Raw genomic sequence first — 15,139 nt, forward strand, 5'->3', positions numbered from 1 at the left:
TATCATATCGTTGAAAGCAATTTATCTATTTTCTCTCATGCCTCCATGCCTCTACCATATTAGTCTTACGCTTTTACCACTATAGTCTATCTTATTAATCATATGCCAACTCCCACACTCCAACTTTCCTCTCCCTATCTCAAACTCTTTTAGTCCTCGCCTGATTATTCGGAACTTCGTGTTTTTGGGTGTTTATGTTATCCTTGGTTGCAACCATATTCTTCTCATAAACTTGCTCCTCACTCCACTCTATGTGTTTTTCTTGGTTCTTTTTTCACTCTAAGTACTTACTTGTGTCTTGAACCTTTTTCTTCTAAAATCTATACATCCATCATGTTAAGTTTGTTGAAAACATCTTCCCTTTTTTCTTCTCTTCACTCTCATCTTCCGTTTCCCTCAACTGTCACTCTATTTCACTAGTTTTCACTTGTGTCTCTGTCTTAGCCCTTGCCCACATCATCTCCCCACCCGCCTACACCCTCTACACCTACAACAAAATTACCCTCCTATGTAGATTTTGACTTCACCATGTCTCTCACTCTCATCACTCCTAACCTGACCTAATTTCTATCCACAACTTCTTCACTCTTCGACCAAAACTAAAACCCACCTAATTTTGTGTTGAACCCACAACCACCCTCATTGTCACACCCAAACCCAACACCCCCTAATCCACCTATCTCACAATCAACGCCAAACCTATAAACCTCGCAAACATCACCTAGCCCAACTCAACTCCGACCTCCCCACTTTTCTCCATCCTCTCACATTCCACCTCTTACGTCTGTAAACCCAATTACACATGCTATTATTACACAATCAAAGAAAAACATTCACAACCTAACTCACAAACTTAATCTTAATGCTTAACTTGTAACCAACATTGATCTTGAACCCACCACAGTTACCCAGACTATTAAAGATCCCAAGTGGCATCACGCTATGTCAGAAGAGTATGATGCTCTTGTTTGGAATGGAACATGGGAACTTGTTCCCTTGAATCCAACTTAGAATTCAGTTGGTTACAAGTGGATTTTTCATATTAAACATTTCCATGATGGTTCTATTGACAAGTATAAGGCACGTTTAGTTGCCAAAGGGTTTCATCAATGTCTTGGAGTTGATTATCGTGACACGTTTAGTCCAGTTGTCAAGTCCACCACCATTCGTCTTGTTCTTAGTCTTATGGTTACTCGTGGTTGGTTGCTTCATAAAATTGATGTGAACAACGTCTTTCTTCAAGGCCATCTTGCCTAGGATGTATTTGTGGCTCAACCACAGGGATTCATTGATCGTGATCATCCTAATCATGTTTGCAAACTACGTTGGGCTACCTATGCTCTCAAGCAAACACCACATACTTATCTTTCATCAAGGTGCTAAATAATAAAAGGTTAAGGTTCTAGCTATTTGTTACCAAAATCAAAACTAGTAACACTTTTTTTTTTGTATCATTTCAATTATTATAGTGCTTACATTTCATAAAATGCTGAAAACAATTTTTTTAATGATTTTTAAATTATTTATCTTTAGAAAACATTTTCTAAAATAGCTTTCAAAACATGTCATCAGAAAACATATTTTATGTTTTGAAAATTCGTTGTCTTAGTAGGATAACATCCACAAGAGGTGAATGGGTAGAAATTAAAAAATTTAATATAAAAATTAAAATTCTTAACCTAAATTAACCTATAAAAAGGGATCTAAGCCAATTTAAAACAATTGAATTATTTATAATAATATGAATATATCCAAACTAAACATAATCACACAAAAGATAAGCAATTTTGCATGGAAAGGCTTCACACTAACTATGGAGATAAAAAAACCACAGAGTCTGATACCTCGAATATAATAATCCACTATATGACGTCAAGATACATAAATTTACCTTACCATTTATCCTAAAAACTTACCCTTTAGTACCCATATCATGATCCATGTCTATGATGCAACACCTCCAATGCTCTAATGGATTTGTCTTAGCCTCTAAGGGGGATGCATATTCTTCCAATAACCTAGAATTCAATTGGTGAATTTTTTAGAGTTTTTAGGAATGATAAGCAAGTTAGGGTTCATTCTCTCAAAGCATGCAACCCAAAAAAAGTTTAGGAAGGGTTTAAAACCTAAAGGATTAGTACCGAATTTTCTAAAAAAGAATAAATTGTTAATTTCCAAAAATGTGATCTATGATATTTGAACAAATTTAGAGGGACCACTTGAGCACACTTATCCACCGCCTAAGTGCCTTGAGCGCTTGAGTACTCATATAGGCACTTGAGCAGTGGGAGTGCTTGAGCATTGGTGCCAACACTTGAGCACCTCAATAAATAAATAAATATAGAATAATTTAGCTCTAAAATAAGTTATTGATTTAATCCAAACCCTTTTGATGCCTAACTTACAACTCAACAAACCTTTTTAGATAGTTGAACAAACAACAACTCGAATCTTCAATAGAGAGTAAGTCACTATTTAAAAAGTTTCCTATGTTAAATGAAAATGAACAAAATTGTCAACGAAACAAACACAAGAACTCAATGTCCCAAAATGTCTCATTTCCATTTTCTTGTTTCAACATATTAAAAGAATTCCTTATTTCAAGACCAAATAAGTTCTCAATATTCAAATTTTAATTCTTTATTTTTTTTCTTCTTTTCCTTTTATTGCCAACCAAACAAACAACACAAAGCTACAAAAGCAATGCACTATCACCAAGTGAACAAAATTCTAATCATCGACTCCCAAATTTGTCTTTGGCTAATAGAGTGAAGGCCTAATCACTCTAATCCATGCTTGGCCATTCTTAGCCATTTATTCCAAACCTAATGTATGTCATTCCTTTTTAGCCCACTATGTAAGCTCATTCATCCTTGGCTTAATATAGTCTAGGTCCCACTCACTTGTAGCTCATGCACTTTTATTTTCATTTTATTTTATTTTCATCTTTATTATGTTTTGTCTTCATTTTAATTTTATTTAATTGTATTTGTTTATTTATTTTGTCTTCATTCTTAATTTATATATAATTATTGTTGATGTCATTATTGATTGTTACTTTGAATTTTTAATGTGCATTCTAGCTCACTTGTGAAAAAAAAAAAGGAGGAAGATTGAGGTTTCAAAAGGGAAGAAGCAGGGAGTTGAGCGAAGAATAGTGGTATTGTTGATTTGAATTAAATGTCATAAATGGAAAGTTTAAAATTTGAGATTGAAGAAAAACCATATGTTCGCTTACAAAATTGATTTGGAAAGCTTGGAAATGAATTCAAATTTGAAATGATGATTACATGTGGGGTTAGTGAAGCTGAAAGAAAATTTTTTTGGGGAAGATTTTAGAAAGAAAAGAAACCATAGAAAGATTTGGTGGGTTGAAGGATTTAGGGGCTGGTTTAGTTTAGAATTTTATAAAAAAAAGGAAGGAACACAATTTATATTTGAAAGGGGAGAGAGTAGAATTTTTCGAAGGAATGAAATTATTATTATTATTATTATCAAGGAATGAGAAAGCAAAATCTTTTAGAGGGGAGAGAGCTGAATTTTAAAAGGGGGAGTAGGAAGAGAGGGGAAAGGGAGGAGGAAGGAAGGAGAAATCTGGGGGTCTTTTTCTGGATGGAGACTTGAAAACTAATTGGAAATTTTTTAAAAGCTCGTCTTTCTATGACTTGAATTTAGTTTGTATTTAAATCCATAATGAGATACATTAAATTTTGTATACTTCAATTCTATCAATGAGATTCAAGTCACGTATGGTTTTAAAATTTGATTGAATTTGTCACAAATTTTGAACTTCATTTGGATGTAAATCCGGATTTCATTCAGCTTAGAATTGGGGCTGATTTTGCTTCAAATCTGGGCCGATTTAGGGTAAAAACTGGGGCTAATTTAGATCAAAATTTGGACCGATTTAAAGGGTAAAACTTGCGGCTGATTTTGGATGAGATTTGGGCTGGCTTTGCCTTAAAATTTGGACTTGTTTAAAGGGTAAAAATTAGGTCTGATTTTAAATGAAAACGTGGGCTAGTTTTACCTTAAAATCTGGATTGATTTAATGCGGAAAATTGGGGCTAATTTGAGATGAGAATGTGGGCGAATTTTAACATAAAATCTGGAGCGATTATATGGATTGATTTTGGTTTAAGATGTGAGCCGATCTTTGGAATTAAGAACTAGATTTATTTTGGCTTAAAGTGTGGGCTGTTTTTGGATCAAGAATGTGGACCAATTTTGATTAAAATCTGAACTAATTTGAGATTAAAATATGGGTTGATTTGAATGTAACATTTGGCTTATTTTGTATTCAATTGGTTTGATGACTTGTTAAAATCATTTTTTTTAATGCAAATGATGCTCGTTTGAAGTCCCAATTATAATTAGATTTGCCTTTCTTTTAGAATGGAATTTGGAACTAATTGAAGTATGAGATCGTGAATTGCTTTGAAGCCTATTTACAGTCCATTTTGTAATGATTTTAGAAAGTGTTTCTATCATTTTTAACACTTAAAAATTTCTATCATTCAAGAACGTTTTCTAGAATTACTACCAAACACGCTCAGATTGTATATAAAATAGATTTCATTTTGAGTGAAAAGTCTCATGCATGAATAGATTTCTTAGTCCGGTTTGAGTCAATTTCTTGAAAATCTTTGGTACAAAAGTAAGTTTGCATTGAATTTCATTTATGCAAATTGAAGTGTACAAGTTACATGTATCTTTGTCCTCATCCAATTATAATCCACCATGCTTAGCTTTTATTTGACATATCCATCTTATGTGCTTCATTAAGGTATCCGTTGAATAATTAGTTGAATTTCAATTTTCTTTCCAACTCACTAAAAAAGATTATAACCATACAAACTCAAAGGGGTGTTATGTCTTATCCTATATCTTTTCAATAGGTAACCTGACCCTGAACACATTCCTAATTCACATACTTGTCGTTTTCACATAAAAAGTTACATATGATTTCTTTTTTATTTTCTTTTCCTTTTTAAAAATAAATAAAATAAGTAATGGCTCAAAATACCTAAAAAAAGTTATCAAAATAAAATAATCATTTTTCCATAAGTTTAAAATGCCACAACCAAGTGGGGATGCATCAATTCAATTTGTGAAGAAAATGTGGGCACACACTAATATTTCCTAAAAACAACTCACTGTTATATAAAAATAGTTCCTCAAAACATGTCATGTTTTCAAAGAGTAGTGGTTATCATTTCTACTTCTCAATAGGCTCTTCAACATACAAAAATTCCAATATTTTCTATTTTTTGCTCAAGTTTTCCTTCACCTTCCAAGCAATCAAACATGGATAGCATGAAGTAACAAAACCTTTCAATTGATGAGCTTGAGCTAAATAAATAAATAAATAAAAACCATAATAAGTGTAATGACCCACTCCCAACCATGTAGATATTGTCCAGTTTGGGCCCAAGGGGGTCCTCATAACTTTAAAACGCGTTTACAACGTTAAGAGGAATTCACACTTAAATAGCATCAAGAACTTTCCTTCCTATCCAATGTGGGATATCACAAACAACCCCCTCCCCCATGCAAACACAACATCCTCGTTGTGTCTCACGGAATTGAGGGGTCAAATAGACAAACACCCACCTATGGGGCCAAACAAACCCCCACACCGAGGTCAAGGATCGACTCTGATATCATTTGTAATGACTCGCACCCAACCATGTAGATATTATCCATTTTAGGTCCAAAGGAACCCTCATGGCCAATGTTTGCAAACTCGGACCAGTCATTGAACCGAAAAAGTTGAAGAAAATGTGGGCACACACTAATATTTCCTAAAAACAACTCACTGTTATATAAAAATAGTTCCTCAAAACATGTCATGTTTTCAAAGAGTAGTGGTTATCATTTCTACTTCTCAATAGGCTCTTCAACATACAAAAATTCCAATATTTTCTATTTTTTGCTCAAGTTTTCCTTCACCTTCCAAGCAATCAAACATGGATAGCATGAAGTAACAAAACCTTTCAATTGATGAGCTTGAGCTAAATAAATAAATAAATAAAAACCATAATAAGTGTAATGACCCACTCCCAACCATGTAGATATTGTCCAGTTTGGGCCCAAGGGGGTCCTCATAACTTTAAAACGCGTTTACAACGTTAAGAGGAATTCACACTTAAATAGCATCAAGAACTTTCCTTCCTATCCAATGTGGGATATCACAAACAACCCCCTCCCCCATGCAAACACAACATCCTCGTTGTGTCTCACGGAATTGAGGGGTCAAATAGACAAACACCCACCTATGGGGCCAAACAAACCCCCACACCGAGGTCAAGGATCGACTCTGATATCATTTGTAATGACTCGCACCCAACCATGTAGATATTATCCATTTTAGGTCCAAAGGAACCCTCATGGCCAATGTTTGCAAACTCGGACCAGTCATTGAACCGAAAAAGTTACTGATTCAAAGTTCATTGATCGAACTGGTGATCAAACCACGATCGAATCAATGACGTCATAAATATATATTTTATATATTATTAAAATTATAAAAAAATAAAAATAAAAATAATAAATTCTATCTAAATTTTGACAACATTACTCTATTTGTTGAATTTTTTCACAAATTTTTTTTATTTGTAAAAGTCATCACATATCATATCTCTAACATAATATAAGATGTCATACATTCATAATGACTATCAATCCAATATTTATCAAATAATCAAACCATTGCTACCTTACATTCATATATAAGCAATAAACCAACAATGACCAAATTATCAAAGAGTTGTTAACACATTATCCATAATAGATAATTAATACAAATGTCAACCACAATACATAAATAGTTACTCAAAATATAACATGTCAATAATTGAATATTCATGAAGAAATATTCATATTAATAAATATAAAATTCATGTATTCATTCATTTTGAAAATTGAGACATGGAGATTCAAAATGAGCATTTGGAAAACCAAAGTTCTCCACATCAAGCCCTTCTAGAGCCATGTCACCACCATCCTCGTCATCTACAAAAATATTGAATATATATTAACAAGAAATCATTTTTGAAGAAAAAAAAATTATTAAACTTTTATAAGTTTACATATTCTACTAACCAATATGAGAACTTGAACCTCCACTTTGTTTATTGGAATTGACCCTTCTTCATATAGAAGATTTTCCAATTCTTCAACATCTAGCTCTCTTAGCTCATCCTCATCAACTATCCAAAAATGTGTCTCATCAATGCATACATAGTCAATGGGATCATAGGTTCTTTTCTTGTTGTAGAAGCTAAGAAAGCATATAATTGTTCATAATTGTCAATGAAAAAATTTAAATTCAAAACAACTAAGAAAACATTTATACCGGTTTTTTAGCCACAAATTGTAATGAACATATACAAGATCATTAAGCCTTTGATGTTTCAATCTATTTCTTCTTTTAGTATGCATATGTTCAAACACACTCCATTAATTCCTCTCACATCCAGAAGATGATGAAGTTTGGCTTAATATTTGAATAACCAAGTTTTGCAAATGTGGTGCACTATGTCTATGTAGCCTCCACCATTCAACTAGTTACCATTTTCACATTAAAAATAAGGAAAAAAAATGTTAGCAACTTTATAAATATAATAATATATATTTTAAAGTTAAAACACACTAGTAAATATTAAATAGTAAGTAGGTAACTAATGAAAAAGAACAAACACACTAATAAATTAAAATTATCTTTTACCATATTGAAGTACTTCACGTGAAGAATAAGTAAGGTCTCTTCCAAAACTTCCTAATCAATCACAAAACAACTTTAATTTATTCATCGTTTCATGCTTGCCTTTCAGAACCTTCTAATCGATAACATCGATAACACCTCTAATAACTGTTGACTTATTACAAAAGTTTTCCTGATCATATTGGAAACATGGATTTAACCAATAAGCTGTTGAATCAATGCTTTTGTTTAGTTGTTCATCCCATCATTGCTTTATGATCTCTGTATAAGGCTTGTATAGTCTTTTGTTGTGGTTAAATAATTTTTTTATCCCTAAACGAGCCTTATACATGCGTTCATACACATATCCCATCAAAGGTCTCTCATCACAATCAACAATACACAATAAGCACACTAGTGGAGCCATGAGGTTCACAACTATCAAACAATCATTCCAAAATATGTTATCTAAGATGATACAAACTCCAACTCTACTTTTATTACTCCTAAAATATCTAGAGTCCACAAAGAACTTGCTAGTCACCAAAACTTGCAAGTCATGTTTATGATCATGAAGGCTCTTGATTGTAATGAATTTAGTAGCAAAATGAGTTGCACTAGGTTGGAGAATTTGTGTCCATCCTTCTCTTTTTCTCAACCAACTTAACAAAGCAACATGATTATACACAAAAATTATCACCTTTGTTGTGCCGTCTTACAAGTTCAACAACATGGTTCATCTTACCAATATCCTTAAAGATCAAATTAAGACAATAAGTTGCCAAGGTGACCAATTGATGTGTTTATACTTATAAGAAATCAATCTCCCTATGGCCACATAATTTGTTGCATTATTAGTCACTACATGAACTACATTGACTGGTCCAATCCATTCAATCACCTCATCAAATAGTCAAAACAAATTAGTTGCATCCTTGACAATATATGAAGCATTAACAAATTTGAGAAATGATATTCGTTGAGGACAATAAACAAGGAAGTTCATAAGTGTTTTTTGTCTATTATCTGTCCAACCATCACCCATTATTGTACGCCTAACTTTTGCCTAAAGTTCACAATAAGAGTTCACAAGTAACTGAACATCCTTCTTGACATCCTTTAAAAGATTAACCCATAACTAATCGTAATTTGGATCTTTATATCTAGGACCAATTGCTGATATAGCATCTAATATTAGCTTAAAGTAGAAAGAATTCACAACATTAGTAGGAATGTATACATCATAAAAGAATCTCCTAACAACCATATCTACTCTACAAACAGTTTTTTTCCTAGTTAATACACTCCTAATAGAAGGTTGAGCTCCTTAAATATTTCTTGGTGCACAATACTTATCCACTTTTGATTTGTTTTTTTTTCTTTTTCCACTTCTAGCTGCCATAGGATTTCCATTTCTTGAACTTTTTCTTCACCTTCTAGCATATCCCCTTCAAATTGTGACACATTAGGACCATAAGGATTTCTATATTTATATGCTTCTTGGGTTACTTTCTTGGAATTCACAAACTCCTATAAAGAATTTTCCATTTGAAATCTAACATCGGGAGGAATCGATTTACATGGACCAATATCCTCTTTCACTCAAGCAAGGTGTTGCTTCATTCTATGAATACCCCTACATTTTGCAATTTTTTTACAATACAAATAAATGAGAGTTTTCCTTCCATTTGCATGTCTTTCTTTAGAAACATGCTCACATGCAAGGTTGGTCTTGCCTCTACTTGTTTGTGAATTTGTAGTTGAATCTTGACTAGAGGATGGGTCAAGTTTGATTTCATTTTTTATTTCTCTATCAAATTGTAAACAAAAATCACAATTTTAATCATAAAATTAAATAATCAAGTCATCAACAATTTAAAGAAACCCCACATTAATTTAAAGAATCAAGTCATCAACAATTTAAAAAGTTAAAGAATTAAAGAATCTTAAATTTATTAATTCTTATAGAAATTTTTTTTTTCAAAATCAGAAATTTACTTTCAAATAAAAAATTAATTTAAAATTTAAAAATTAGAATTTTATTTGAAAATCAGAAAATTATTTGAAAATCAGAAAATTAAGAAAATCATACAATTATTTGAATTCCTAATGTTTTCAATGATTTCATTAATTTATTTAAACTCAAATAAAATTTTTTAAAAATCAATATAAAATAAAAATAAATAAAATAAAAATAATGTAAAATATATATATATAATCTAAAGTCTAAACCAAATAAAATGTGGAAATGATTCAAATTTCAATTGCAATAAATAAATCAACAAAAATTTAAACATTAAATATTAAATATAAAATATAAAATATTAAATATTAAAGTTAAAGTGTTAAACTTATAGGCACCAAAATCAAGGATTTCATAGGACTATTAGCGTCCTCATCGGCGACGACAAGGTAGGTCTTGTGGAGACAATACCAACGACAACGACGCTCTGCTTTGGCAGCAATGTTGCAACTAGACTGGAGAGTGGACATATTGGGCAACTAGAGTGTGGGGAGGGGCGAGTTAGGGTTTGTTGCTAGGGAGGAAGCTATCTTTGATAGTGATTAAAACAACATCGTTTCGGTGCTAGAAACATCAAAACGATGTCATTTTGATGAGGGGGAAAAAATTGGGTTGAATTGTTTGGTTCGAAAGAAATCAATTGGTTGTCCTCTTCGCCAATCTGATCTCTAGTTCACTCAGTCTAATGCTGATCCAACCCTTAGAAAAATCAACTCACCAAACCAAATCAGAATGGTGACCGACTGGCAGTCAGACCGGTCGAACCGATTGGTAGTTGAACCGATCGAACCAACCACTTTGGTTTTTAAAATTATACTCATGCGGCTTTAAAATACATTTACATAGTTAAAAGGAGTCCATACTTACATAGCACCAGGAATTTTCTCCCCTATTCGATGTGAGACATCACAAACACCCGTCCATGCAGACACAATCAAGGATGAAAATACTAGTAATCACAAATATATCAGCACTTCGATTTTATAGATATATTGGATATATTGAAGAAATATTAGTGAATATTTTGATACAAAATATCGATGGGCAAAAAATTAATCAAAATTCATGAAAATGTAAGAAAAACTCTTGAAAATGAAATTAAAAATATAATAGACATTTTAAAGTTGTTTTGTTGAAGAAATTAACTCATACATAATACAATTTATAATATTCAACGATAATGTTTATAACTTAATATATATATATATATATATATATATATATATATATATATATATATATATATCTAATTTGGATATATTCAATGACATAGAAGGAATGATAATAAATATATAAGTATTTTTTAATTAAAATGTTGATAATTTTATTTATTAATTGATATTTATTTTGTATTTAGTTATTATACAAAAGACATGATAATTAAAATTTATTTATTTATAATAATTTGACTATATGATATTTATATACACAAAAAATATGTATTAATTAATAAACCTATAATTTATAATATGTCTATATATATATACTATAAAAGCTGGAATTTAGGTTTTGTTGTATTTTTTTTTTACCTTTTTATCCTTATTTTGTTTAAATATTTACCAAATTGTCATTGATCTCCCACTATAGCAAACCAATAAGGATGACATATATGTAATTTAATTGAGAACCAAGTGCAACTGTTTTCTCTGCTGTCTGGATAAGAGATGTACCACCTACATGTGGACCCCATTTATCCATTCTTCACTACACAAGGGTCATGCACAATAGCACATGTACAAACTGATGTCCCGGTGCACCATTGTACAACCCTTTTGTTTAAGTTTATTGAAATGTCAAAATGATAAAGATAAAGATAAATTCTATGATGCTTTTGCTTCAAATTTTTATTCCATATTCAATTTTTATTATTTAATATTATTTCTTAATTTTAATTAGTTATAATTATTTTTTAAATTAAGGTGAGTTTGTTTTTTTTTTTTTAAAAAAAAGAAGATTATAATAGATTTTTTGTTTAATGTTGTTTAATAAATTTTGTTAGTGATAATTAAGATTAATTAAAATTAGTTTATTTAATAAAAAATTCATTTTGGAAAATGTTTTTATTCCATATTTACATATTCTATTATTTGATGTTAAAATTATTTGATAATTTTATTTAATAATATTTTTTAATAAAAAATTAAATAAAATTATTTTTATTACATATTACATTTTTATGGTAATTCATTAATATTATTTACTAAACTTAATTAGTAATTTTTCCACTAGTAGTGTATCATGTGTGTTGGGCAGCAGGACGACCTAGGGCCTATAACAGCGTGTGAGATAGGTAGTGAGGAATTTTGGGGCGATTTTTCCGAAAAAAAATTGTTGAAAATTTTGGTTATTTATCATCGAAATATCGGCAAAAAAACATAGTCAGCACCGATTAAATGAAAAAATCGGTAATTTATTGGCAAACACCAAAATTTCATTGACACATGGTGATTCTTTTGGATTTTTTAGCCCTCCGATATTTCGACCCCTTGTTTCACTTCCACAACCCCCAAAACGTGATATTTAGATGAAATTTCACCAAAATTTATGGAAATTTTCATCATTGGACACAACGTCCTCGTTGTGTATACGAGATTACGAGGTCAAACAGAAAAACACCCCTCATGGAATCAAACTAACTCCCACACTAGGGTCAAGGATTGGCTCTGACACCATTTTGTAATGACTCGTACCAAACCGTGTAGATATTGTCCACTCTAGGCCCAAAGGTGTCCTCATGACTCTAAAATGCATTTATAGGGTTTAGAGAAGCCTATATTTATATAGCATTAGAAACTTTCTCTCTTATCCAATGTGGGATATAAAAAATACTCCCCATGCGAAGACAACGTCCTTGTTGTGTCCATGGGATTGCCGGGTCAAACAACTAAACACCTCTCATAAGGCTAAACAAACTACTACATTGGGTTAGCGATTGACTTTGATACCATTTGTAACGATCCACTCCCAACCATGTAGATATTGTCTGCTTTGGGTCCAAAGAGGCCTTCATGGATTTAAAACGCATCTATAAGGTTAAAAGGAGTCCATACTTATATATCGTCAAGAACTTTTTTCCCTATCCGATGTGGGACATTACAAACACCCCCCATACAAACACAACATCTTTGTTATGTCCCATGGGATTGCTGAGCCAAACAAGCAAACATCCCTCACGAGGCTAAACAAACCCCCATACCAAGGTTAAGGATCAACTTTGATATCATTAGTAACTGTCCACTCCCAACCATATAGATATTGTTCGATATGTGCCCAAAGGGCCCTCAAGGCTTTAAAGCACGTCTACATAGTTAAAAAAATCTAGACTAATACAACATTAGGAACTTTCTCCCTTATTTGATGTAAGACATCACAAATATCCTTCCATGCAGACACAACATCCTCCTTGTATCTCATAAGATTAAAGGGCCAAACAGATAAACACCTCTCATGGGGCCACACTAACTCCCACACTAGGGTTAGGGATTGGCTCTGATACCATTTTGTAACAACTAATACCCGACCGTGTAAATATTGTCTGCTTTAGGCCCAAACACCCCTCATGCAAACACTAGCGTTAGGAACTTTCTCCTTTATTTGATGTGGGATATCAAAAACACCCCTCATACAAACATAACATCCTCATTGTGTCCCATGGGAGGCCAAACTGACAAACACCCCTCATGGGGCTAAACATCCCACACTTGGGTTAGGGATCAACTCTGATACCATTTGTAATGGCTCATTCCCAACATCTAGATATTATCTACTCTGGGCCCAAGAGGGTCTTTAAGGCTTTAAAACGCGTTTACAAGGTTAAGAAGAGTCCATACTTATATAACGCCAGGAGTTTTCTACTTTATCCGATCTAGGACATTACAAACACCTCTCCACATTAGATAGAAGAGAAAGTTCCTGATGCTATATAAGTATGAACTCCTCTTAACCTTGTAGACGTATTTTAAAGCCATAAAGGCCCTTTTGGGCCCAGAGCATACAATATCTACCTTATTGGGAGTCGGCCATTACTAATGGTATTAGAGTCGATCCCCGACCACGGTGTGGGGGTTTGTTTGGCCTTGTAGGGGGTGTTTGTCTGTTTGACCCCGTAATCCCATGGGACACAACGGGGACGGTGTGTCTATATGGGGGAGTGTTTGTGATGTCCCACATCGGATATAGGAGAAAGTTCTTAAAGCTATATAAGTATGAACTCATTTTAACCTTGTACATACGTTTTAAAGCTGTGAGGGTCTCTTTAGGCTCAAAACAAATAATATCTACAAGGTTAGGAATGGGTCATTACTAATGGTATCAAAGTTGATTCATTTACCCAATGTGGGCATTTGTTTGGCCTCGTAGGGGTTGTTTGTCTATTTGACCCCTTAATCCCGTGGGACACAACGAGGATGTTGTGTCTATATAAAGGGGTGTTTGTAATGTCCCACATCGGATAAGGGAGAAAGTTCCTAATGCTATATAAGTATCGACTCCTCTTAATCTTATAAACACATTTTAAAGTCATGAGGGCCCCCTTAGGCCTAAAACTATTAATATCTACATGGTTGGGTGTGAGTTATTATAATAAGTATGAGCTAAATCTACAAAACAATGATGAACTTGAACTAAGCTAAAAACGTTTCAAAGAAAAAAATGCATAAGCTTCAGAGATATGAGTTTGTTGATATTAAAGAGATGATTATAAACAAGTTTCCATGAAGCATATAGATGAGACTTAATTTGAGTCAAATTAGAGCATGAGATTCAAATTCACTACGCTTGAAATAGTTAATAAACCATAGAGCACAAATATGGTGGCATTGACGAAATCCAATTTTAAGAGGTTTTATTTTTGTTTTTTTGTTTTTTCTTATTTTGATGACTTTTTCAATAGATTGATAATTTTTAATTTTAATAGGGATTTATTATCCAAAATATTGCTAATAAAATTGTGATTGTTAATGCAATACTTCATGATTACTGATGGACTATTTTATTTTGTAATTATCTTTAAAGTGTAGGTGAAGGTTAGCAGGTGATTGTTTTCATATATGGGATAAAGTAGGCCTCGAAGCTTACTTTATCCCTTGTATATAGTAGGTGTGCTAGATTAGTGTTTGTTTGGTTTTGATTTTTGTGTTTATTTGAGCTTGTGTAGTTGTGTATCAGATTTGAAAAGTCATTTTGCAAGGCTTGGTTTCATGTACATATTATTGGTTTTTTTTTTTTCTTGTTTTTGGTGTGATTGTTTAGTTGATTTCAGCTCTAATAGAAATTTGCAAATTTTGCAAAGCCTTGAAGTTCTTATTAGATTTTCTTGTTGAATGATTACTAGAAGGGCTGAAGAAGTTGAGTTTTGAGAGTTGTTGCTTAGTAAAGGCCAAATATAGACTTAAGTTGAATTATTGTGAGCT

This window comes from Vitis vinifera, chromosome 10, assembly GCF_030704535.1.
Source record: "Vitis vinifera cultivar Pinot Noir 40024 chromosome 10, ASM3070453v1".
Taxonomy (NCBI): domain Eukaryota; kingdom Viridiplantae; phylum Streptophyta; class Magnoliopsida; order Vitales; family Vitaceae; genus Vitis; species Vitis vinifera.